At 42.6% G+C, this 27,053-nt stretch overlaps 1 protein-coding gene across 1 annotated transcript in view; it reads left to right on the top strand.

Annotated features, from left to right (window-relative positions):
* hs3st3l (heparan sulfate (glucosamine) 3-O-sulfotransferase 3-like) overlaps positions 1 to 27,053 on the top strand; it is a 36,147-nt gene that overhangs the window by 6,854 nt on the left and 2,240 nt on the right. The gene's annotated exons all lie outside the window — the stretch shown is intronic.

The raw sequence follows: 27,053 nt of genomic DNA, 5'->3' as shown, positions 1-27,053 counted from the left end.
CTATAGTAGTCAGTGTTTTTTTGTTCGCTGCAAAGACAAACTAAATCACCTGATTAATGCAACGTAATCACGACATATCCCAGCCATTTTTCACCGCAGAAAGCTGCTACCAGCCAGGCTAAAGCTAACATAGTTAGCCTAAAGAAACAAGGCGTCTGTCCCAACTAACGTTATGGTTCGGAGCTGCGACACTGGAAACGTAACACTAATCTACAACAGCAGTCTGTTTCTGATATAACGTAATTTACACTAGTTTAAGTGCTCTTGGATACACAGTTTGTTGCAAGAGTGTGACATACAGGCTCTGCATGCACAGCAAACCAACAATCATGATCAATTTTAATCAATTTATCAAACAACCAAAGCAGGCCCCGCTGGTCGACCACAACCTGAAATTTAGAGGAAGCAACATGCATGCATTATTAATATCATTCACTTTAGCCTGGATTGATATTATATGAATACAATGGTGTCATGTCAGTCAACCAGTGTATTTCTTCCTAATTTCCCTCTCCAAAATCGCTTCAGAAGAGTAATCACAGCGCTTACTTGCTTTGGTTTTTGTAAAGCATTAAAGTTCAACAAAGACTGGTTCACATAAGAAAATTTCCTTTTTCATTTTTATTTTCTTTGTAGATCCACTCCCCTACAAAATCACCCCAGTAGTTGAGAATGATTTAGTATTTCTAAATAGGGCTATTTATGTCCTCTTGTAAGAATTAGTCTTTTTTTCATATCGCAATATATATCGCAGGGAAAAAAATATCGCAGTGTAAGTTTTTTCCAATATCGTGCAGGCCTAATGTAAGCTTAAACAGTTGGGTTACCTAACCTACCTAACTTTAATGTTACAGCCAAACTGCTTGTTGTCATTCTGACGTGAGGCGCACATAACGCGTGCGTGCGCACACACACACACACACACACACACACACACACACACACACACACACACACACACACACACACACACACACACACACACACACACACACACACAGCCTCCTTCCCTTCCTGAGAGTCCCTGTTAATTTCCTTACCACGTCGTCAACTACTCTCTCTTCCATTCTTTCCTCACTCGCTCCCATGGCTCTGTCGTGGTCACTCTTCTCCTCCTCGGCTTCTTCCCTGTCATGATGTTGTTTTTGCTTCTCTGTATAGCTAGCCACCTCTCCTCCTTCCTCTACTTCAGGTAATGCTGATGTTGAAGCAGATACTACAGCCCCAAACATGTCAGAAATGTTGGCACATTTTGAGGCATCTGCCTGTAGATTCTTAATCTTTTTCTCCTGTAATTTCTCTGCACCTCACTTGCGCTTTGGTGGTTGTTTGTCCATTTTAACGTGGATGCTAAATTTCCAGCATAAGCATAACTAAACTTAGCACAAAAAGTAAGGAAATTTGTGTTTGGTAGATTATTTCTCTGTGGTAACAATGCTTTTTGGCAATAAATCTTATACTGTTGGAAAGCCTGTTTAGTTCCCTTTCAAATGGTGCCCCATTTGTAAGGAACATGCATTTGTGGGATGAGCAGCAGCGCTGAGTATGTGGGTTGAGCCCATGAAAAATTTGCCAAATCTTCTCTGCCAATGCCAAACAGCTTATTCTGCCATTGACTTGTTTGGTGGATTGGATGATTGAAGTTTGAAGAAACAAGACATATTGGCAATTTAACAATTTATTCAATTCACAAACAGGAGCCTCAGTAACGTGTGGAAGAACCATACAGAGCCACAACAGCCTGGCACCTCCTCCTCATGCTGGTCACCAGCCTGGTCACACACTGCTGTGGGATGGCATCCCATTCTTCAACCAGCATTTATTGCAAGTCAGCCACCGTGGTTGTGTTGGTCACTCTGGCACAAACAGCAGCCCAAGCTGATCCCATGAGTGTTCAATGGGGTTGAGGTCAGGACAGCAGTGTGTGACCAGACTGGTGACCAGCATGAGGAGAAGGTGCCAGGCTGTTGTGGCTGTGTATGGTTCTTCCACATGCTACTGAGGTTCCTGTGTGTGAAATTAATAAATTGTTAAATTGCCAATATGTCTTGTTTCTTCAAACTTCAATCATCCAATCCACCAAACACCAAACGAGTCAATGGCAGAATAAGCTGTTTGGCATTGGCAGAGAAGATTTGGCAAATTTTTCATGGGCGCAACCCACATACTCAGCGCTGCTGCTCATCCCATAAATGCATGTTCCTTACAAATGGGGCACCATTTGAAAGGGAACTAAAAAGTCTTTCCAATGGTATAAGATTTATTGCCAAAAAGCATTGTTACTACAGAGAAATAATCTACCAAACACAAATGTCCTTACATTTTGTGCTAATTTTATTACAGCTCGTGTCTCATGGCCGGGAGTGGGGAAGGGGCTTCCTGGATTTGATTGGGTCAGGCCAGTGCCGATAAAGACAATTAAGCAATGGGCCGCTGTCAGTTCTTTTATGGGCTGGCGCGGCCCAAAAAAATAAATAAAAAAAAGGCCTATAAATTACAATCACGGGGGCACTCGTTGAGCCTCCGTCTCTGCCTTTTCCACCAGTTCACAGTTCGTGAAATATAAATAAAACAGATTTCAGTGCTTGACGACACAAATAGATAAATGGTGAAGGAAGATTAATTCAAAGTAGTTAGTGATACAGACTGCACTGTAAAAAAAGAAGAAAAAAAAGTTTAAATCTCATTATTATTTTTATTATTATTATTTTGGTGGGGGACTTAGGAACATTTTGGGGTAGCTTCAGCCTCCCTAAAATAGGCCTAATGACTTCCCTGGCTCCATATATGACAGATTAAAAATGCATCCAAATCTGGACTGTGTGGCATGCTGTTTACTATCTTACAGTATATTACTGGGGCTCAATAGTGACATTGGCTCAGCTCTGGGGCCTCTTTGGCATGTCAGCAACAATTTAACCTATGATAAAGATAACGTGAAGGAATGAATTTTCACCCTAGTCTGCCAGTATGTGCAGCATGTCTGCTTTGTGTGTCACACCAGGTCATTTGAATGTGACACCAGATTGTCACGTCTTCCCCTTGGGCAAGATGGGACTCGTTGCGCGTCGAGCCACTTGACATCACTGTCAGCACTGTCAATTGACCTCTGACCTTAGATCACTTAACGCTGGAAGATAATGATGTGGTCACAACACTTCAACAGCACACACCCAGAGTACACAGACTGACAAAGGAAATGTGTCTTTGTTTTGGTTGCTCAAACAGAATCAAATACAGAGAAGTTGCAAAACTGTCTTTAAATTAAAATGTGTTTATCAATTCTCAGCATATTTTATTGTACTTTATTACAATTTGTAATTTTGTTTGTATGATAACATTGTTCTAACCAAAGTAATTGCTGAGATCTGGGAACATAATGACATCGCTACAAGAAAGTCTGATGGGGCGAAAAACACAAGCAGTCAGACAGCTTGTTAGGAAAACAACAGTTACAGATTACTTAAAACTTTATACGAAGAGAAAACTAAAAGTGAACGCACCCAACTGTAATGGGAGACTCTTGACAAACAAAATTACTAGTGCAGTATTAGTCTGGCTTAACGGTATAAAGCCTGAGATGTGCCTAATGTCAGGCATTCTCCTCCCCTTCCGCTATCTCTGCTGTCTATTTTGCAAGGGCACCGTGGCTGCATCCAGGGCTTAGCGCTGCCCAAGACGACTGTGATTGGTTTCAAGAAATGCAAACAAGTCATGGCATTTTCCCCCTGTCCCAGAATAATAAAAGGGGGAAGCTAGACCATACAATAGTACAATATGTAATTTTCTGCAGCTAGGGGCTTCTTAATCGAAACACAGACTTTTGATGACATCATGAATTTGCGTGGGATTATGGATTATTGTTTTTATTGTTAACCACCATTGCCGATTAAAATGTATCTGTTCCCTGACAAGTTTAGTCTATTAAAGTTGTATTCACATTACGTTTAGTAACGTTCATTCATGTCATTCTAATGAAATAGTTGCAGTTTTCCCCACATAATTACTTTGTTCTTGATTCTATTTGTGGTTGTGACTGACCTGTTAGCAAGCAAGCAAGCTAACATTAGCCAGCAGCTAAAACCATAATATATTTCACACGTCTGTATCCCCTCTCGGATGTTTTCAGCACCGGCAGGAAAGGGGGTTCGTTGTTAGCCTGGTCCTACCAGACTCTCGTACATTTCATTTGTACAGAGTCTGGCCTCTCTCCATTGACAAGTGTTAACTTCCTTGAAGGTGGGTACTCTGTTGAAGTTTAAAACTACTGGATCTGCCCAGAGCCACTCTGGATCTGCCATAACCAATCGCTAATGTTTGGTCGTGACGTATGTCATGCGCATGTGCAACAAGAGGGGAGACCGACAACAACTATCGGCTTATATTTAGCATTAGCATCGCTAGTGTTAGCCTTAGCCAACTCCTTCACCACTAACGGAGCGAGCTGGAAAATCAAACTTTTCCCGAACCCCGTGGGGAGGAGGGCCACAACATCATGGCCACCAACAAAACTCAGCAAAGATTGTTCTTGCTCGGGCTTTAACTTCTGGATATTTGCCAGCGTTGCTGCCACAACGGACCAAATGGTTTTGCTCGCATCTTTCTAGTGCACGTCCTCAACGTCATCGTTCTCAGCCACTCCCTCTGTTCGCTGATTGGACCAACAAATATTTGACCGGCGAAAACCTAAGAATATACCGCAAACCCAGACGGAGTACTGAAGGGAAATGAAAATTGAGCAGAAGTAATACTTACTTCTGCTCAATTTTCATTTCCTCCGGCGGAGCCAGGCTAGTTCGTTGTATCATTACTCTCCACAATTAGGAGACTTACTTTGATGGTGAGGGTGGCATCTCTAGGGCGGACTGGAGACGTCCCAATGGCTGCTGTTGTGGCTTGTGGCTTTTGGCCAGAGGTGGGTGCCAGCGTCTGGGGTCTAATATGGTCTGTTCCTGATTGATCATTAAACATTGTTATTGTTCTGCTAGTGTTGTTAGCGCCCGGCGCTGGAGTTTTGCTGGCAGGTTTCAGGTTGCTGTAGTCGCTGGCTAGGGGCTAACTGTGGCAGTGTCCTCAGGGCTTTTGTCTGCTCTTATCCTGACTAAAGTCTCCTAGCGCCGGGGAGTGAGGCAGACAGACCAGAGTGTGCTAACTGGCTAACTCGGCATTAGTCGACTACCCATACAGCTAACATTACGTGGTGAATTTAATCGTTGGTTAGCCCAGCACTTAACCGTGGTCAAATCAATCATACTAAAAATATGAGCGTGTTGAACGTTGTTGTAGCCTTATAACGAGGGTGCGATTTTTGAAAAAAGGCAGTAGTGTTTTGATATGCACAACAAAACAAAACATGCAAGAATTAATTCCCCTTATAATACCATAGACATAGTGCCACTCAGCCAGGCATGCCAAAACACTTAAATATGCACTTCAATATTCAATGAAAAATAATCGTCAAAATGAAATTGCAAATTGAGTTCACTTCGGGGAGAGAACAAAATACTTTAACCCATTAAACACTTGTTCGTTCCTCGGGAATGTCTTAATCCAAACCACAATCTTTTTCCTAAACTTAACTAGTCGTTTTGGTGCCTAAATTTATGATGTTCACTCTTTCTGGCTAAACTCCACCACATGGCCCCTGAAAGGACCGTCATCTGGCGGTGCCTGTAACCGGCTCGCAGTCACCTATTGGAGACTAAACAACTGTTGCTGGTAGCCGGAGTCCCAGAGCTCTTTAGCGGCTAAATACAACCAGCAACTCAAATTGTATCGTTCTATCGCACTATTAACTGTTCACATTACAGAGCTTTACTTAGTTTAAAATACATCTATTTAGGTGTATAATGGTCTATTGGTGAAGCAGCATTGATTACTTTGAGCGGGGGATACATTTTGTCTCCACTGGGGATAAAAATATTTCAGCAGAGGCATGGATATGTAACGTTATAGTAAGGTTTAGCCACCAACCAGTAGCATTAGCCACTTGTCAACCTAGCACATCGTAGTAAGCTGGAGCAATATTAAAATATATCAATACATTTGGTCTCTACTGTATTACTGTGTTGACAAGTAGCATGTCATTAATGAAAAAGTGATGCTCTGTGACAGAAAACATGCTGTATTACTGCTACTGACTTTAAAATTGTATAATTTTCAATTGCCTCGCGGATGCGCTGTGTTCCGGTTCTGTTTGGTAGAACGGGTCTGAGTAGCTACGATTGCTGGCGGCCCCGCAGATGGCAACGCAGATGCGCCTGGTGGAATATAGGGGTTACTTTTCAATGTATCATATGGTGTCTCCCGTGTTTTGATGGAAGTTAACTTGATGGAAGAGTAACTAGAGGGATCAATGGTTATATGACGCCATTGACAGGCGACCAAACGAGACGGTCCTCATCATTGATTAAAATGACGGATTTCTCTAGGTCTAAACATTGTTGGAAACATTTGGGATAATGTAATCAATAGACATGAAATATGTTGCAGCAGCAGGCTAACGTAGTTACGTTACATCCGTTACATGAGTTTGCGTTCTGTAGAGAAGAGAGAGGCTCAGGGATGTGATGGTTTGGGCTCTTGAATCATGCTAGGTTATACGTTGTTTACAGTCAATATGTATGAGTTTTCAACCAACAATCAGATGTGACGTTAGTGAAAGTGAAAGTCGCCTTACTTTGTTATGAGATGATAAATGAATGTCCCAGTTGGTTAATGTAATAAACTTTGCATTTAAAAAAAAAAAAAAAAGGATAGCCTAATGTTAGTTTTGTGTGCTTAAGTATGCCTTCACAACAAAGATGACTGAAGAAGAGAGAGAAAGAGCTCAATGAAGCAGCTAAAAGATCTGCAACTTTGCAGCGCTGGATTAAAACTGTCAGCAGACCAGCTGTGAGAGAAGCATTTGATAATGTCAAACAACCATCCTACATTATTCATTTAATGTGAAGTAGGCCTATTTTATCAGGGGCATTGTCTTTAAGTTGGAGTAGGCTAATAAGTCATTAAAAACAAATGCCTTTTTTCAAATGCCTGTTGCCTTTTTTCCAGATTAGAGCAATAGCCCCTCCAAATGTCTGTGCACGTTCCTGTGTGCGCCCCATTTAGGCTGAGTCCTTGGCAGCGGCCTGGGTTCGAATCCGACCTGCAGCATCTTCATCTAAATCAGTCCGTGTCTCTAAATAAAAAAAAAAAAATAAGCTTTAACTTCATCAGGGCAATTGAGAGCAGAGCCCCTGACAAAGATCCACTAATGGCTTTTGGAGCAGCGATTGGATCTGGAACGCTGCAATGAGCCCTGAGATGGACTGGAAATTTCCTCCTTACTGTGTTGTCTGGGATCGATAGCTCTTCTCGATCTGACCTTGGGTTGACTCTAGCATTAGAGCGGTTAGCGTTGGTCAGCTCTGCTTCTGTTACAATTAGCAGGAAGCTTTATTCCACATTGCCCCGCATAGGCACACAGAGGTCATGTTACACACAGCTTTTTTTCCCTCTGTAGCTCTGGAAAAATCCATTAAAATTGCTCAGTTGGAAATTCACATCTTACCCGTAATGGTTTGTTCCTGAAAGAGGGCAGGACAGGTGCATGGTGAAAAAAAGGGGAGATAAAATAGAGGGTTAAGAGATAAGGCTCGGGCGAAGCTGGAAATTAAAGAGTGAAGTCAGTGTTACACATCTCCGCCGATCTTTACCTCAACCTGGGGAGCTGTCATCAGAGCTGGACTCCTGTATGTGTCTGAAAAAGCTGACTTCTTCAGGTTCTGTCACAGTCTGGAGACTGTTCTGACCTGCAGACAGTGGGGCAGGTTGTACTTTGTTCCTGAGGCATTATTTATCGATAAATGATTGACTCTGAGTTACTGCCACAGCATTGTCAGTGTTTGCTGCTGCAGTGAAGACCTTTATTTGTTTTTTGGTGGTGGACAGTCTTTCAACAACTCCTCAGTGTTTATCATTCAACATGATACAATTGAATGAACTGAATGAAACATATTTCTTTAGTAATTTATAAAAGAAAAAACATTTTTAGATTTTTACACAGAAGTAAAAAAAAAACAGCTCTAGCTGATAACCATCATTTTATGAAAAGTCTCTTATCTTATAAAGTCTTATCAGCTAGCTGGCGTAAGATGGTACTAACACTAAATCCCCGTGAGCTTGTTGAAATACATACATGATGTTATGCTAAAAGACTGAAGCGAAAGATACAAGAAAAATCTGATTTGAGGATGAGGAATAACCAATGAGTTTAGCAAATGTAATAGAGGTTTAAAATCCTCCATAAAAGGGACTGGCTAGCTTAGCCGCTAGGCTAAAAACAAACAAACCTTACTGTGCTAGCGGCAGTACAGAGTCAGCTGTTCAGTCTTGGTATAAAATGGTTCCAGATGTCTGAAAAGTTAAAGCCTTCATCCAGTTAAAATGTAGATAAAAACATAGGAACCTCAAAAGCAAGGGCGCGGGAAGGGGGGTGCTGAGGGTGCTGCAGCACCCCCTGCTGGCAGGAGCTGGATTTTATATTTTTTAAATAATTACTAATTTGCTGTCTGACATTATTTATATTTTTGTATATCAAATAATGAGGCAAATAGCAAAAAAGGGTTATGGATAGGTTTGAATATAGCCTACTAAAAATTAACTGTTGAGGTCAAAGTGAAAGTGAGTGAAGTGACGTGACTCGCTGAGAAGCGAGTATGCTGAGGCTAGTTGACTGGAACGTTAGTTGTAGAGAAGAATATGTCGCAAAAAAGATTTTTTCTTCCGGCATAGTATTGCGGCAAAAATTAGCAAGATTTCATCTGTAGATGTTGATGTTGATGCTTGATGATGTTGATGATGTTGATGCTTCCTCGTCCACTGCCGAGGCAAACTCTGTTGGGGCAGCTGAAGAGCCTGAGTCTGAAATAACATTAGCAAGCAACTTGGCTAACGTTAGCAGCACCATCATAGCATCTAACGATAACTTTACAGAAGGATTCAAAAAGCCCTGTCAGCCAAGCAACTTCAGTTATCCTGGAAGGATCTTTTCAGCTGAGATGAGAATGAATTATAAGCTTGTGTTCTCGTGTGGAAAAAAACTACGGTTTACACGCTGGTTCAGTGTCTCCTGAAACTTTGGTTATTCTGCAAAAAAAATAAGTTGCTCTAAAGCGTCTTAAGAGTCGCCTGCATTTTCAAGCTTTTTGGTCTAAACGTCATACCCAAATTAAAATTGGTACAGCTCCCATATACTTTGAGACTCAGGGATGTGCCTGGTATCACTGGAAAGAAAACACTCTCAAGTTTTTGTTCCAAGTGTCAGGGTGATTCTAGACCTTACTGACAGAGTTACAGAGGCTAGAATGCACATTAATCATACACATACTTGAAATAACTATATACATAAATATATAGAAATAAGTCATTATAAACTGCACAGGGTGTGAAATGCTTATAGGAGGCCCTGTTTTTGCGTTGACACAGCTCCAGCCATTACAGGGTTAAACTTTCACTGGCACATTTGGTATCTATCGACTTGTCAGCTCATTGGCTACAAATGTAGACGGGTCTTAGGGCATTTAAATCTAACTGGTCCGAGCAAATGTCGATCATTTCCACGTGGGCCAAAACGCGTCAGAGGAGACTTCAGCTTCCTTATTGGTGTATCACAGCCAAACCTGCACCGATTGGCTTATACCAGGTATCCATGGAAACCTTAGAAGTCAGAGAATAGAGTGACGCCCACATCAAGTTGCTAGGACCCTCAGGAGAGAAGCGAGCAGTGTTAGAAATGTGGAAATGAAAAACAGTTCAGCGATTTCCCGTTGTGATTCGGCCAGAAACGTCAAGATTGTGAGGCGAACAGCTCGTTTTGGATATAATGGCTTGGATATTCCATTTCCTTGGACTCTTGGGGATTTAAGAAAAAAAAGTTTTGGGCAAAAAATCCACGCTGTGGCTAAAGGGACAAGGAAACAGGTAAGGATGCACTACACACGGGCTGCGCTGTTTACGTTGTATTGTTTTATTTATTATAACTTTGTAGCAGTTGTGTAACTGCTGTAAATCATCATATGCTTTGTGTGTGGGCTTAATGGAATCCTGAGACTCTAACCTTTAAATTGGTGTGTCGCATGGCTGTATATTTTGAATATTTAATGCTGTAAAGTTATAAAAACTTTTATAAATGGAGATTACAGCGACGCCACAGCCACAATCTGTGCCGTAAACGGTACGGTGACACTTAAGAGGCTAAAGATAATTCCGTTCCCTGTGAGGGCAATGCCTGTAAGTACAAATGCAGCCTGATTATTAGCATATATTTTCAAGCCAAACATCTCTGGTGTGGTTTTGACGATCAGAAAAGTATACCGTAGCTATATACTGAAACAGGCTAATGATGTCAAGTGCGCTTCTGTGATGTGGGTGCGCGCAGTGGAGTCGGAGTGGTGAGTGCTGTCGCATAATTGTGGAACAGTGGAATTTGTGGCTGCCCAGGACACCCATACACTGCGCTAAAATGACGTATTTAGTTGTCAAAATCCGAAACATTTCCTGGGGGAAGAAATTGTCAGACATCCATTATTTTGTTATTCAGCACCCCTGGTCAAAAATAGGTTCCCGCGCGCCTGCTCAAAAGTGTCTTGTCTTGTCTTCCTTGTCTTCCGGGTAAAATATTAAAGGTGCAATATGTACGCTGACAGCTAGTGTTTAAAATAGTTAACTGCAGTACAATTTCAAAATACTGGAGAGAGTTGTCTTTCCTCCTCCCCAGACTCGAAGTTCACATTGGTTGCCAGGCTGAGACTGCAGCATCCACAACAATGTTGCTAGACGCTTGTCTCACATAGCCAGACATTACTCCACAGCACAGCAGAATAGCTAACGTTAGATGCTGGCTATATTGATAGCCATTAAAAGCCTGTGCTCACGCGGAGCTCTGTACCCAACTGACAGACGCACTTTTTCGGCTTAGAATTACAGTAGGAACCGCTAAAAACCCCACAACCTCGCCGTGCTCTTCACACGGCAGACAGACACACTTCCTCGGCTTAGAATTACAATAGGAACCGCTAAAAATACCACTACCTTGCCGTTCTTTTCCACCCGACTGAAATACACACTTTATTGGCTTAGAATTACGGCAACAATCGCTAAACACACTGCAAACTCAATGTCCTCTCTTCCCTATTTACAGCCCCCCTCTCTTGGCTACAAATAACTCACCGTTATCGGCTACGGCCGCTGAACAGGCTACACGTTGTAAACAGCCATGGCCTGCTTGCCTGGTCCTTCGGTAACATTAGTAGTTAGCAGGGGTTTAGCCAGGACCAGTTGGGATCACTTTACTGGCTGTGTCTCAATTGTTTTTGCGAGTAACCAACTCGGGTACTCTAGCTATATAATTCAATGTGAGTAGCTACACAAATGTTGAAATGACATAAAATGCATGTCCCTAGTAGCTATGATAAATTAGCCTGAAGCTAATGCTTACCTTTTCAGGAGGAAATTAGCCAACTCTTCGTCCTTTTGGGCTCTAAGCTGTCTCCGTCTTTCAAATACATCTCCAACATGGGGTTTGTTACGTCTCTGTTTTTTTTTTTTTTGGTCGGGTAGAATCTATCTCAGTTGATCCCGTTTGCTTGTTTGCTGCTTTCATGACTGTACTAACGTTACAGCTGTAGCACGCTGGGTTTACGTTTTTACAGGTATATCTGGCATCCTAGCCTGGCTGTCAAACTGGGCAGTTGATAAAAACACACAGCCCAAAACACAAACAGAAAGTCTGTCACGGAACGGAAATTTCAAAAGGAGAAAATACTGGCATTAGCGTTGTTGAAAAGAAAAGATCCAGGGTACAAGCGGCCGAAATGGGTTTCCTCAGGAGGGTGGCTGGCGTCTCCCTTAGAGATAGGGTGAGAAGCTCAGTCATCCGTGAGGAGCTCGGAGTAGAGCCGCTGCTCCTTCGCGTCGAAAGGAGCCAGTTGAGGTGGTTCGGGCATCTGGTAAGGATGCCCCCTGGGCACCTCCCTAGGGAGGTGTTCCAGGCACGTCCAGCTGGGAGGAGGCCTCAGGGAAGACCCAGGACTAGGTGGAGGGATTATATCTCCAACCTGGCATGGGAACGCCTCGGGATCCCCCAGTCGGAGCTGGTTAATGTGGCTCGGGAAAGGGAAGTTTGGGGTCCCCTGCTGGAGCTGCTACCCCCGTGACCCGATACCGGATAAGCGGACGAAGATGATGATGATGATGATGATGATTATATGGAAAACATTCATACATTACATCATTTAAAAATCAATACTTCAGGGACTGTAGAGGGGCAGTGAAATGTCCATGCTGGTCTCTAAATTGAAGAAAATAATTCATTCAGGTGGGTGGAGAGATTATTTTAAGCCTGCACGCAGATTTGTATGAAGAGCCGATTATCACATTATTTATTTGTCACATTATGCCATGTTGTGAATTGAATTGAAAGTAAATATAAAAGTTGTCATGAACACTGTTCTACTCATCTGACAGAGATCATAAAATACAGCATATGACAAAACAATGAACAGCTGATGCAGCTGTGCTGCACGTGATATTTAATTGGCATAGCTTTTAACGACAGCTCCGAGGTGAAGATGTCTCATGTTTGTTAAATGTTTGTTAAAAAGCCTCGACTCCTCTCTCCTCGCGTCTCTTCCTCAACCCCTCGGCTCGAATCTCCTGTGGGCGGGACTAAGACGCAAGGATAGGAATCGAAGAGAGGAATCAGGGATGCACCATTTGGGAAAGGGCTAAGTTGAGTATCAAAATAAAACAGGAAGTGGCAACAACATAGAGAAATAAACATGAACAAATCATGACCTAAGGGGGAGCTAGACATGACCTTGGAAAAACAACAACAAAAATGTCAGAATTGATGCAAGCATTTAGCAGCTGTAGCAACTTGAATTCAGCCAGAGGAATCCTGGAATCCTGCTGGATTAGCAAACTTTCTGTTTTCAACGTCAGCTGCTCTGATGGCACAGACTCGCATTCATATTGACCTCTTTAAGGGAGGCTTTTAAATTCATACCCATGCATTGGTGGCTTTGTCCTGCCATGCCACACAGCACGTAGGGCTACTTGTGTTTTTGTTTGTACAGTGGATATAATTGCCATGCACAGAAGAATGGCTGCCAAAACATTTGATGTTAAGCAGGATTCAGTGGATGGGAATTAGTAGCAACCACGGATAGGCAGATTTTCTGATGAAGCCAATGGTTTGATCTCCAGGATCTAATATTTTATATTTTTAGTATCTTTTGGCATATTTTCAACATCATGCTGAAGTGTGAAGTGATTGAAGCTATAAGAAGAGATTCGATTTTGGCTAAGTTTTGTTTGTTGTGTGTGTAACTGGGGTTCAGGTGTGGTGTGGTCTGTCCTGTCCCCGTAATGCACTGGAGGTGATCACCTTAAGGCCCAGACGGGTCTGGCCCTCATTAAGGCCTCCCCCGGGGCTTGGAAAGCAAAGGAGGTGGGGAAGGGGGGTATGGCCTCTGTGATGGATGTCTCCTGAAGTGGACAGGGTGCAGCCACAATGGGCTGACCCCTTAATGGTCCCCCATACAGAGCAAAATGGATAAGCAGTCCACTAATATCACACACTATAACATACTTGTGCATGCAAATAAACACAGTCAATACTCTGCTCTTTGATTGGTTATTGATTCCTCTTTAGAATCTTTATAAGCATCAAAGATAAACAGATCAGATTTTACATCTTTAATCTAGCACACCCATTCACATTTTTCCTGCTGTACAAATGATGAATATTGCAATTGCTTCACATTTGTTAACAAAAACGTCACATGACAGAGCATGCTACTGATGGGGCTCCAGAGGGTCCTGGCTTTCCCAGTTTCCACCTGCCACTCTGGGTCCCAGCTGAGGCCCAGTGCTGCATTACCATTCTCAGTCCATCCCCTGACATTTACACCAACACCTTCTTGCTTTATACTTTCATCCCAATACACACAATCCTTACTGTTCCTGGTTGTACACCATCCACATCCACCTAAGCCCCGATAGGATTAATAGCCAGTGGCCTTGGCTGGCCCGAGGTTATTCACCTGGAAGGCCTACTAAAAATACTGGGAAATGGAGGACAAAACCTCAACGGAAAACAAAGGCTTATTATAAGATGTGGATAATCCCTCTGTGTTCATTATACTTGATGTTTGATCTCACACTCGATAGTAAATGAGCAGTGTAAGAATGTTATATTAAAACAGGGCTTTTAAACTAACTGCCAATTAATTGAGTAATCTCATTTTGGTGGAGATTTTCTCTGTAACACATGGTGTCACCAGACAGTTCTATTCAATTGCCAGTGATCTAATGATCTAAATGCTCTAATACTTGGGAGTTTAAAGAGGAATTTTGGTATTTTTCAAACTGGACCCTGTTTTCCCATGTATTTGTGTCTAACGAATAACATGTCCAGTATTGAGCAAGAGTGCTGTAAACAGCAGCCATGAACCGTGCTGCAATGTAATCGCACAGGGCAATTGTTAACCGTTAATGTACGTCCACTAAAAGTGCTTGTTTTTGCTACTGACATGCTCAGATTGTTATTATAAGTATCTGACTATGGTGCCTGGATAGCTAAGTTGGTAGAGCGGGCGCCCATATATAGAGGTTTACTCTAGACCTACTCTATCTGTAAAGTGTCCTGAGATAACTTCTGTCATGGTTTTGGTCTAGACCAAGAGCAAGCATTTGGTGGCACAGTTGCGAGGAAAAACTTCCTTTTAACAGGCAGAAAACTTCGGGCAGAACCTAGCTCTTGGTGACCAGCCATCTGACATGACCGTTGGGGAGAGAGAGAGAGAGAGAGAGAGAGATAAAGAAATATGACACATAATAAACTCTGGGGCAAACAAAAGTTTATGATACTACGTTTTGTTTAGCAAGATAATCTTCACAAATAAACACCACTTTTATGATTTTAGAAGCATAAATGCAATTGCCAGAAATAAAAAGCTAACGTTAGGCTATAAATGAACTACACCACGGTCACATGACCACCACCACTAGCTTTCAAACTGCTTCCTGATTCCTGAACTGATTTTGTTTTTAGTTTGCTGTAATGGTATGTACTGACGTATTTTATATCGTAGAACAAAACGTGAACATCTCTTAAGCTTGTTTTAACCCCAGACTTTATTTCAGGTATCAACTAAAAACCCATTAAAAAAAAAAAACATTGACTCCGAGACAAGGGAACTGGAAGTGCCAAAATGCAAACTCATTTCCAAGTAACCATGAGTCATATAAAATAGGTAGACGTCATTACTCATTACGTGCATTGGTGCAAGACTTTGGTGCCAATTCCAAATAAAGTTAATGGGGCAGGCATGGCATGACACACTATAACCCATGTATATGTGTTGTTTCACCTTTAACTGAAAAAAGTTCCCACAAAATAAAAATAAAACACATTATGTGATGTTGACTGATGTTTTTTTATTTAAATGTGCGTGTTGTCCTTGTTATTAGTCTCCAAACAGATTATGGCTCTGTCCAACAGCTGCATATAACTCAACTAAAGCCCTTGTTTGGTCCAGGTAGCTGCTACATCATGATACATGACCAAACAGTGCAGGTCCAACACAACAAAGTTGTGTCATGACAACGATTAATCTAGAGAGGCTGTAACATTTGTTATCACTCACCAAGACTGCAGCTCCCTTCTTCCTAACAAGGTTTTATCTCCAAATAAATGTAGGAATTCTCAACAGAGCTGGTGGAATACCAAATTTGGCAATTAGTGCCACCTCCTGACAATAATAGGAAACATTATCGAAAGCTGGCTAACATTAACCCTCCTGAATATTATTAAATATCATTAACAGTTTGATGGTTGGTTAGTTATTATTAACAAAGATGCCCTATTACCATTGAATACATATAGACACTGGCTTAGCACCAATGACGTAGTGAGGAGTAATAACTCTTCCTTCCTTTTAAGTTTCTTGGTTTTTAGGACTAATTACTGCAGCACTCTATAGAGCTCAACAGTGAGGTCCAGGAAGTGAAAATCCCATTCTTATTCTGAATTAGAAGTTTTAAAATTAGCCATACTTAACTGTACTTAACCATCCAAGTTAGACTTACCACAAGCTATGAGATTGTGAAACAATAGTTTATGCTCCTGTGGAAGTCCCAAGTCCATATGATAACAACCTTGTTTTAAGAAGAACATGTTTATTTGCAATGTCATAAGTACTACACAACCCATAATCCTAAGCGTAACAGCGATATCTTTGAAATGGAGCTGACTGTTACCATGGTAATGTTTACCAAACATGCAAAGCTGTGAACAGCTTGTGAGCTGCTACCATGAACGCTAAGATTGTTTATGTACACATTCTTGTACCTTTGCCTTTTTACGTTTTCCAAATTTATTTTTGCGCCAAATTAAATGTTTTATGGTCACAATTCATCTTGTAGTTGGTTACCTTTGTTCCAGGCTTATAACTCTTTATAAAAAGATTTTCCGAAATGTAAATGGAGTGAATACATGGGTAAAATCACTTCCGGAACCGGACCCATTCAAAAAGTGGGCGGTCACTATTGAGCTCTATTATGGAAAGATGATGAAGTCTTGTTCTGAAATATGGTGAGTGAAAGAGTTGGAGAGAGGAGTGCCGGAAGAGCGCTTGTCAACTTTGCTCCTCTGGCAGCAGCAAAGCGTCTTTACCTCCATCTCCTCTCTTGCCGTGTGCACTGCAGGCAGGAGTGAGTTACTATGGGAATGGGCAGCGGTGTTGCCAGGTCATTTTGTCAGGGCTTAACCCTGAACATTTTGTTCGCATAAAAAAAACATGACTTGTTTGTTTTTTTAAACACCTATTATGTTTACATTAGGCCTGCTCACAGAAATCAAATGCCCGTCCACAGATTTATGTCCTGATTTACTCATATGTCATTAACAAGCAACCAATTTTGTTGTTTAGATATAAGGACTTGTTAGCCACTAGATATTGGAATTTATTACCTTTGAGTTCACGTACAGTATGTGACCCCAAATCATGTGTAGGGAAAAAAGAGACATTCTTGATTGGAAAGTGTTCTCCAGAATGCCTGAAGGAAGTGTATGGTGACTATAGTAAGTGTAAGAATACAGTGTAAAGTGTCCCAATTCTGATCAATGTATCAGAAAGCTACTTAGGACAATTATTCAGTTTGCCATTTTTAAACCATAAATCAGAGTGGAAAGTCACATTTTAATTTACATTGATCTGACAAACATTACTAAACAGTGGTGTTGAAACGATCTTTAACAACCAGTGAATGAACACCTAAATATTACACTGTCAGGAAGTAATCATTAACACAAGCCATAGTCCAAGCCATAGTCCAAGTTTTTGCGGGTTCTTGCATTTCTTAATGTGCTATATCTACTAAAATTACTTCCCACTGAGGATTAGGTCAATCAATGACATTGTTTCTGATTCTGAGAAGATGTTGCATAACTCAAACTCCAGTCTCTATTTATTCAGGGATGAAATGGAATTGAAGAGAAGCCCCGGGATCACAAAGTTTTCTATGCCAAAGTAGGATAAGGACATTTTTTGTTATTAGAAAAACTAAAAGCTATGATGCCTGTCAATTAGTGTGTCTGTGCAAAGCTCATAGCAGAAGCATATTTATAATAGATCTTTTCTTTTGATGGTGCTCTTTGGGGCAGTAATTAGCTCTTTGTGCTTAGGTAATGGCATAGGGCTCTTGGCGCTAAGGCTATTCACAGACAGATTGCTAATGGAGGCACGTTTGTATCCACTCCCATCATTCCTTCATCCGTCCCCCACCCCTTTCATTTAAAACACGTTAGCAAATTCACAGAGACACACACACAGTTAGATGAGGACACACAAAGTCTTTAAAGGGTCTGGTAAAAATCTACCACACCCACCCTTTATGCACTACCCCCATTCAAAATGAATGGAAAGACCTGCGTGTTTGCCGGAGCGTCGGACAGCCGACCCAGGCAGTCTGAACGCGGCCTTAGAGTGTAAGAGATGGGTCCATTGGGAGGCCAGAAGCATAATAGCGAATGCTTGACTAATCAGTGAATGATTGTATGCTTGTTTTTTGCATTGTGTATGTATTCTGCATGTGTGTGTGTGTGTGTGTGTGTGTGTGTGTGTGTGTGTGTGGCTCCTCCTGCTCAGGGTATTGGAGTTAAAAAGGGAAGTCTTATGGCTAAGTGGCGGTAAGTGTTGCCAGCCTCACACGATCAGATCAACTCAAATCCCTGTGTGTGTGTGTGTGTGTGTGTGTGTGTGTGTGTGTGTGTGTGTGTGTGTGTGTGTGTGTGTGTGTGTGCGTGCATGGGTGTGTGCGTGTTTGTCAGATTCATAAACGTGGGGCCAGTTTGTGGAGGGTGGATGTATTGAAAGGAGGTTGTGTTGCAGGAGCATCAGAAACCTGAGTCGATACCAAAAGACAGTCAGAGCATCCTGTCTTCACTGCATCAGCTGTGTGTTCCCTATTGTCTCTTTTTGTTTGTCCTTCTTTTATTAACATCTCATTTATATCTCCTTTGGAACATTTTTATTGACACTCACGTTTAGTTTACTCTGGCCTGAATCAGTTGATGAGTTTGTAAACTTTGAGCGTTTTTCCCTTGGTTCAGTTTCACACAGAAAAAATCCAAGCGAACCAAAATGCATCACTACAAACTACACAAGAACTTTAACTCAGCTTATTGGTCGGATGTGTCTGGGAAGAGAGCAAGAAAGTAAAAACAGGAATAAGGTCCTTTGTTCTGGACTGGTGAATATTTCTTGCATCTGCATGGTTAAACCTGCTCATTTTATTTAAATAATTTTTCAGACATTGGTGAGTGACGTTACTACGTCTGTTCTGCTCACCGAGACTTCGCTCTGCTCTGCCGGCGCTTGTCTCCAAGTTCAGCGGCGGCTGGTTTGACCACGGTTATGCGAGGGAAGTGAGCTTGACCATATTTCTTATCACTGTTATTTGAAAAATACACTGTTATATTTTCCTTTCAAATTGACCTCTGTAAAGTATCAACATTGCAAGACTGCCTAACTGCTATTAAGGATGGGATGTCAGATAACTACCTCCATCAAACCCTGACAAAACTGAATTCCTCATAATAGGTCCTGAGTGCATTTCCAATAAAATACAGCAGTGTGTTGGTCCCATAGCAGTAAATGTTTAGCAGGCTTCAAAAAAGAGTTTTCTTTGACCAACATATGAACTTTGAGTGGCACTCAGGGACATCGTTAGGCCTATTTTAGGAGGGCTGAAGCTACCCCAAAATGTTCCTAAGCCCCCCCAAATAATAAGAAAAATAATACAGTGTATCACTCACTACGTGGAATCAATCTTCCTTCACCATTCATCTGTTGGTGTCAACGTGCACTGCAGTCTGTTTTATTTTTATTTCACAAACTGTCAACTCAGGGCTCTAGAGTGCGACCAATAAACCCAATAGAGAATCTTTGGAGGGAGCTCAAACTCCGTGTTTCTCAGCGACAGCCCAGAAACCTGACTGATCTAGAGAAGATCTGTGTGGAGGAGTGGGCCAAAATCCCTCCTGCAGTGTGTGCAAACCTGGTGAAAAACTACAGGAAACGTTTGACCTCTGTAATTGCAAACAAAGGCTACTGTACCAAATATTAACATTGATTTTCTCAGGTGTTCAAATACTTATTTGCAGCTGTATCATACAAATAAATAGTTAAAAAATCATACATTGGGATTTCTGGATTTTTTTTTTTTAGATTATGTCTCTCACAGTGCACATGCACCTACGATGACAATTTCAGACACCTCCATGATTTCTAAGTGGGAGAACTTGCAAAATAGCAGGGTGTTCAAATACTTATTTTCCTCACTGTACATACATACTAGAACTTTTATTCATCTCGCCATCAGGTTATTAAATTCAGACATACTTTAAATCCTTGTCAACCATATTGCAACGAGCTAGTTCAGCGTATCATGCCTGACTGGAGTAGTGTGTTTTTCTTTAGGAGTGGGAAGGGCAGACAGCATGTTGCCTGTTTCATCATTTGGGCTGCCTTGTTGAGTGCAGCGGCACTGAGAACATTATATTTCACACAATTTAAGCTCTTTTTTAAAAAATGAAATAGGATTAGTCCAACGAATCATTCGGTTTGTAATGCGCACCTAACCGAAAGCCTCGTACCGAACGGGTCAATACGAATACGTTCGTTACACCCCTAGTAATTAAATAGTCTTATTTTGACCTGCAACTTATCTAATAGAGATAGGAATTAGGTATGGTATTACTTTATCACACATTTACACGGGCAGATAGATAGCGGTTAAGTCTTAGCCTAAAGAAGAACTCAGCAGGAGCACAGTCTGGCCTAAGTAAATCCCCCCCATGCAGCTTTGATGTATCTAAAAGCTAACTTTAGAGTTTGTAAGTAAGATTTTGCAAGGGAAAGTTTTGCATAGCCCCGGGTCTAAGCCCCCCCTGTCTTTCAATCCTAGTGACGTCACTGAGTGGCACATAAAGCAAGTGGTCGAATCTTTCGTTTCTTCCGAACAAAAAATATTGCAGAAATCAAACCTCTATTATGTTTTTTTTTTTTTTATGTCTTTGTTTCGTCCCGTCTTGATTATTTAATTCACTGTCACCACTCTGAGCTGCTCTACTCTGTCTAGGCTCCAGTTGGTCCAGAATGCGGCTGCTAGACCTTTAATTAATACCAGACATAGGGCACACGTTGCACCAGTGTTGGCCAATTTGTCATCTATAGAATCACTTACAAAGCACTAGTCATTCAAAGTCATTCAATGGTTTGAAGAAGCTGTTGAAAACTCACCTGTTTCATGAGCACTTTTTCCTGTAATGTGTGTTGTGCTGTTTTATGCTGTGTTTATTCATGCAGCCCACCGTCCTCTACATTCATGCATCCCACCATCCTCTACATTCATGCAGCCCACTCGCAGAGTGCAGCCTTGTTAATTATGAAATATTTATGTTTTGATTGCTCCAAGGTGCGTACCTTGCTAAAAAACAATAACAAACCATCACCTCGCACACTTTAGTCAGTGGTGTTTGTTGGAGGATGCGGCCGCAACATGCAAGCAAAAAGAAGCTATAGAAATTGAAAATAGAAAGCACAAAAATGGCACTGAAAAAGCGACAATTAAAGAAGGAAAGCTCTAGAAAGTGATGCGGCCAGATGTGCTATACTGAGCAACTTTTTCATTAAAACTAGCTCGCAGTTTGAGAGTGAAACGCCAAATGAAGATGATGAGATGGTTAAGCTAAGCTAGTTCGAGCAGTGCAAGATGATAGCTGATGTGCAAAACATAATACAGTACAACATTGCCTGCAAACCACCGTTCATGTTTATGACTTTTTTTTTTGCTGCTAACAGTGACAATGAAGAGCCAAGCACCAGCCATGAGCCCAAAAATGGTTGGCAGGTGGGATTGCTCATTAAGTGAATATTATAAGAACTAGAATCAATATTAATAAAGAGTATGGGTAGCCCTGCTTTATATGAAAAATGCCCTGAGATAATCAATTATGCCAGATGATTCGGCACTACATTAATCAAACTGACTTGACTGTAACAGAAGGGGAGATTTGTGCCGAGAATTACGACAATTTTTAACACTTGATATAGTGTCAGAAGCAGAGCCAGGACCCAGTAGTGTGCAAAGGTTAGCTGTTGTTAGTGTGGAAGGCACAGGTAAGCTAAGAACATTACATTGTGTTGTTGTAAAGAATACTGTTAACTTTTCTAATAAATCTACATTGTGAAGCAAAACTTACTGTATTTGCACTGAATTGGAAATGATATTTTACAAAATATACTGAATTACAAGGCTGTAGAGAACAGTGCGCTATTGCAGACTTATATACTAAGGTCTTAATTACATTATTTTAATAAGGTCAGTTGTGAAGTAAAGTGGGTATGAATCTCAAGGGCTGAAAATTAGTCCAACTCTGGCCCTGCTGGCAGTGTTAACCTTACAGCAGTACTCAACACTGACTACTGTCTCCACTCCACACTCCTTTCAAAATCCCCAAAACCACTACACCAACCTGCAACGTTCTAAAACCTGCCAGTTCACACCAATGCGACGAGATGAAACGGTGTCTCATCTCCATAGCAAAAACGTTTTATTTCAATCAGGACGTGTGCATGATAATGATAAATGTAGCCTGTGGCGGTTAGACCCCATCGTGACGTCTTCATATTTCCAGGGGGGCAAGAAGTCGTGAGTATGTAGGCTACCCCTCCGATAGAGTCTAGACACTGGTGGTGATGTTGATGGTGATGAATGAAGAGGATGCTGAGATCTGGATGAATGAAAAGAGGAGCAAGGTGTTGTGAGCTCAGACCTGGGAGCCGGAATTGATGAACTGGAGGCGAACGGGGTGGAGGAGGGTTGCGACGATTCACGCTGAAATGAGAGCTGACAGCAACAGAGAGGACAACATTTAAATATTGACAGCAAGAATGCGATTGGCTGATCGAGATTGTGGCTAAACCTGGTTGGTTTAAATAAGCGTAAACGCCCCCTAATTAGCTGGTAATGTGGAGCAGGAGGAGAGGGAGAGTGAGGTGAATGAGAGTAAGTGAGTACATGATAGTCTTCCTATCTGAACTTACGCTAGCTTAATTTCTCTGATTCACTGCATTGTTCTATCTATCTGAAACGGTTTCATCTCGTTGCAAATATGTGTTCTGAACTGAGCTTTACAGAAAATATTCAGATGTAACCCCCAATGTAATTGTGAAAAAAAAATTTTCAGCCATTGTAGACCATTGATTCATAGCTAAAGATAAATAATAAATAATGGCTGAACAGTAGCTATTAGTTTCTATTAACAAACATATCCTAATTAATGGTTGCCTGGAACAGTTTGGAAAATACCTCTAAAAATCTAAAACAGTACAGCATGCATTAAAAAATGGTCAGCAAAAATATAATTTTTTGTAGTATTTGTAGTTTAAGAAATAAAAATGGTATACACATTAGTATGGGCATTTAAGCTTTGTTTATGTAAACAAGCTGGTAAGCTGATTCAGTGCTGTGTGTGACCATGCTGCCGAGGCTGTGTGTGTTTTGTGAGTCAGTCAGGCAGGTGTGTTGGCAGATGTCCGCGAGTCCCCAGCCGGTTCTTTTAGCCCTCTGGAGTAATTTATCTCTAAATGAGTCCCATCTGCTGGGCTTCTGGTATGGAGTTAGAGGTGAGCAGAGCGAGAAACATTCAAGGAAAGACTCCTGTGTTTGTGTAGCACTGCTGTCCCCTGCCTGTGTGTCTGGATGCCTGGAGATGGATACTCTCTCACTGTCTATAAGAGTGTGATGTCTGTCAAAGTGACTAATGTGGGATTGTATTATGGACTGTGTGTGTGTGTGTGTGTGTGTGTGTGTGTGTGTGTGTGTGTATGTGTGTGTGTGTCTATAGACATCATGGAGAATAACCACACTTTACAGGCATATATCTGTATGCATACTTAACTTCTTAAACTTCTTCCCCTCTAAGACATTTCTCAGTTTGGGATAAATAAAGTGTATCTATCTATCTATCTATCTATCTATCTATCTACCTACCTACCTACCTACCTACCTACCTACCCACCCACCCACCCAGAAAATCAGTGTCACTTAAATATCTATTTGTCAGCCTAAATGTGGATGAGGGCCAGAAAATGGGTATAGCTTAGTTTAGCAACAAACAAAAAAGCAAGGAGCAAGGCTGGCTTTGTCCAAAGTAAAAATAAATAATTATCAGAGGAAGTGAAGATGTTGAACCTTTCCATTTTTCTACTGTATTGTCAAGTTACACACTAGTCAATAATCCCAAATGTTATGGTGAATTACAGAAACGTTGGTATAAAATTAAAAAGTGTATCTAGAATATTTCCATTTGATTGAGTAGTGCACCCATGAAAACAGTTTTATTCAAATCAAAACTATTTTAGATATAGCCTACTGTGCTTCATTTTGTTTCAATTTCTCTATATTTTAGGATCTTAATGAGATCAAAATAAGCTTCTTCTTTCCTATTTATATTAAAATCAAATCAAATTTATTTGTCATATACACAATCATACAAAGTATAATGTGCAGTGAAATTCATTGTGTACCTGTTCCATCTCAATAAAAACAATAACAATAAAATCCATAAAAATAGTAATATACAACACAAGAAAATGAGGTGGTGGGCGGGAAGCTCCTCGTCATCCTCTCTCAGTTTGTTCTCAGGCAGCAATAACACCTCCCTGATGGCAGCAGAGAGAACAGTGAGTTGCTAGGGTGACTGGGTTCCCTGAGAATCTTTGTGGCCTAGCCTTGCAGCGCCTGATGTAAATGTCCTGCATACTGGGGAGAGGAGCTCTGATGATCCGCTCAGCCGAGCGCACCACCCTCTTTAGGGCCAGGTAGTCTTTTTGGGTGCTGCTGCCCATCCAGGTGGTGATGCTCCCAGACAGGATGCTCTCTGTGGTTCAGGTGTAAAAGTTCCTGAGCACCCTGATGGGGAGCTTAAAGTCTCTCAGGCATCTGAAATGGTGGAGACGCTGACGGGCCTTCTTCACTAGGGAGGTGATGTGGAGCGATGTTAGGTCCTGAGTGATATGAACCCCAAGATATTTATAGCTGCAACCCTCTCGACCTGAGCCCCGCTGATCCTGAGTGGATGGTAGTGTCAGGGTTTTTGGTGTGTCTTATTTTGGTAGTCTGTTTCTGTTCTGTATTTTGCTTGTTTCCTGTTTTACTTTGATAATCTGTTCTCTGTCTTGTCTTGTCTTGTTTTACTATCTGTTTTCCCGCTCTTGTGATTACCTGATGTTTTCCACCTGTTTCCCAGCCCTTGTGTCACCTGCCTCTTGTTTCCTCGTTACCCTTTGTATTTAGTCTCTCTGTTTCTCTTGTTGTTTGTCGGATTCTTACTTTCTGTTAGTGTTTTCCGTGTTGTGTGCAGCCTGTGGTGTAATTCCAGGTCTTAATAAATCAGTTTGAACTGCATTTGGGTCCTAAACTTCTCTACCATACTGACAGAAGAATCCGACCAGATATAGACCCAGCAGTATTCAAGCCACTGGACTCGGATGGAGAACTTTTGACTGAGTTTTTCCGCTCCCTGCATGAGGAGGACCCCGCCTTCGCTAGGCACCTTATGGAGGTGCGTTGGCAGGCCACAGCACAGGAGTTTCGCTTCCCCGTCTCCATGCCTGTTTTTTGTCCTGAGCCTCAGCAGACCTGTTTATCTGAGCCTGAGCTGACCGGTGTATCTGAGCCTGAGCTGACCGGTGTTCCTGAGCTTAAGCTGACCTGTGTTCCTGAGCCTGAGCTAACCTGTGTTCCTGAGCCTGAGCTAACCTGTGTACCTGAGCCCGAGCTAACCTGTGTACCTGAGCCCGAGCTAACCTGTGTACCTGAGCCCGAGCTAACCTGTGTACCTGAGCCCGAGCTAACCTGTGTACCTGAGCCTGCGCTAACCTGTGTTCCTGAGCCTGAGCTAACCTGTGTTCCTGAGCCCGAGCTAACCTGTGTACCTGAGCCCGAGCTAACCTGTGTACCTGAGCCCGAGCTAACCTGTGTACCTGAGCCCGAGCTAACCTGTGTACCTGAGCCCGAGCTAACCTGTGTACCTGAGCCCGAGCTAACCTGTGTACCTGAGCCTGCGCTAACCTGTGTACCTGAGCCTGCGCTAACCTGTGTGCCTGAGCCTGCGCTAACCTGTGTGCCTGAGCTAACCTGTGTACCTGAGCCTGAGCTGACCTGTGTTTCTGAGCCTGAGCTGACCTGTGTTCCCGAGCTGACGTGCAACCCTTCTGTTCCCGGGCTGGCGTGCGGCTCTCCTGACTCCGAGCTGGCGTGCGGCTCTCCTGACTCCGAGCTGGCGTGCGGCTCTCCTGACTCCGAGCTGGCGTGCGGCTCTCCTGACTCCGAGCTGGCGTGCGGCTCTCCAGAACCTCCGCTGACGTGCAGCCTCCCAGAATCTCCGCTGACGTGCAGCCTCCCAGAATCTCCGCTGACGTGCAGCCTCCCAGAATCTCCGCTGGCGTGCAGCCTTCCAGAATCTCCGCTGACGTGCAGCCTTCCAGAATCTCCGCCTGACTCCAGCCCAGCTGACCCGTCGCCTGCGCAGCCTCCCAAGGGGCTCCGCCTTGGCCGGCTTGCTCGGCCCTCGGAGGGGCGCTGCCCTCGACGTCCAGTACGGCCACCAGAGAGATTCTGCCTTCGTCGCCGGCCACCAGAGGGCTTCTGCCTTCATCGCAGGCCGCCAGAAGGTTTCTACCTTCGCCAACCTGTTCGGCCGCCTGAAGGCATCTGCCTTCGTTTCTGCTCTCAGTTCCCGGTTGCCGAGGCCTCTCTGCCCCCTGTTGCCGAGGCCTCTCTGCCCCCTGTTGACGGCCTCTCTCTGTTCCCTGTGACCCAGGGCGTTGTGTTCCAGTGACTTTCTGTTCCATGGTCCCCAGTGGCTTTCTGCCTCCCCCGGACTCTCTTTCGCCCCTCCGGGGTTGACTTATTTTGTTTCTTGAGTCGTCCCTCCTCCGGGCCCCCTCCGCCCTCCCTGGGTTGTTCTGCCTGTTTTTTGTTTTGTGGACATCTGGGATCTGTCCCTTGGGGGAGATATGTTTTCCCGCTCTTGTGATTACCTGATGTTTTCCACCTGTTTCCCAGCCCTTGTGTCACCTGCCTCTTGTTTCCTCGTTACCCTGTGTATTTAGTCTCTCTGTTTCCCTTGTCGTTTGTCGGATTCTTACTTTCTGTTAGTGTGGCTTCTGTTCGTGTTTTCCGTGTTGTGTGCAGCCTGTGGTGTAATTCCAGGTCTTAATAAATCAGTTTGAACTGCATTTGGGTCCTAAACTTCTCTACCATCCTGACAGGTAGATCCAGTCCACAATCAGCTCTTTAGTTTTTGTGACGTTCAGCATGAGATTGTTTTCCTAGCACCAATTCTCAAGGTGGTCAATTTCCATCAGGTAGGCCATCTCATCATTATTGGTGATCAGATCCACCACAGCTGTATCGTCAGCAAACTTGATGTTGAC

This window comes from Sander lucioperca, chromosome 5 (genome assembly GCF_008315115.2).
Source record: "Sander lucioperca isolate FBNREF2018 chromosome 5, SLUC_FBN_1.2, whole genome shotgun sequence".
Lineage (NCBI taxonomy): Eukaryota > Metazoa > Chordata > Actinopteri > Perciformes > Percidae > Sander > Sander lucioperca.
This window is presented reverse-complemented; position numbering and strand designations above follow the sequence as displayed.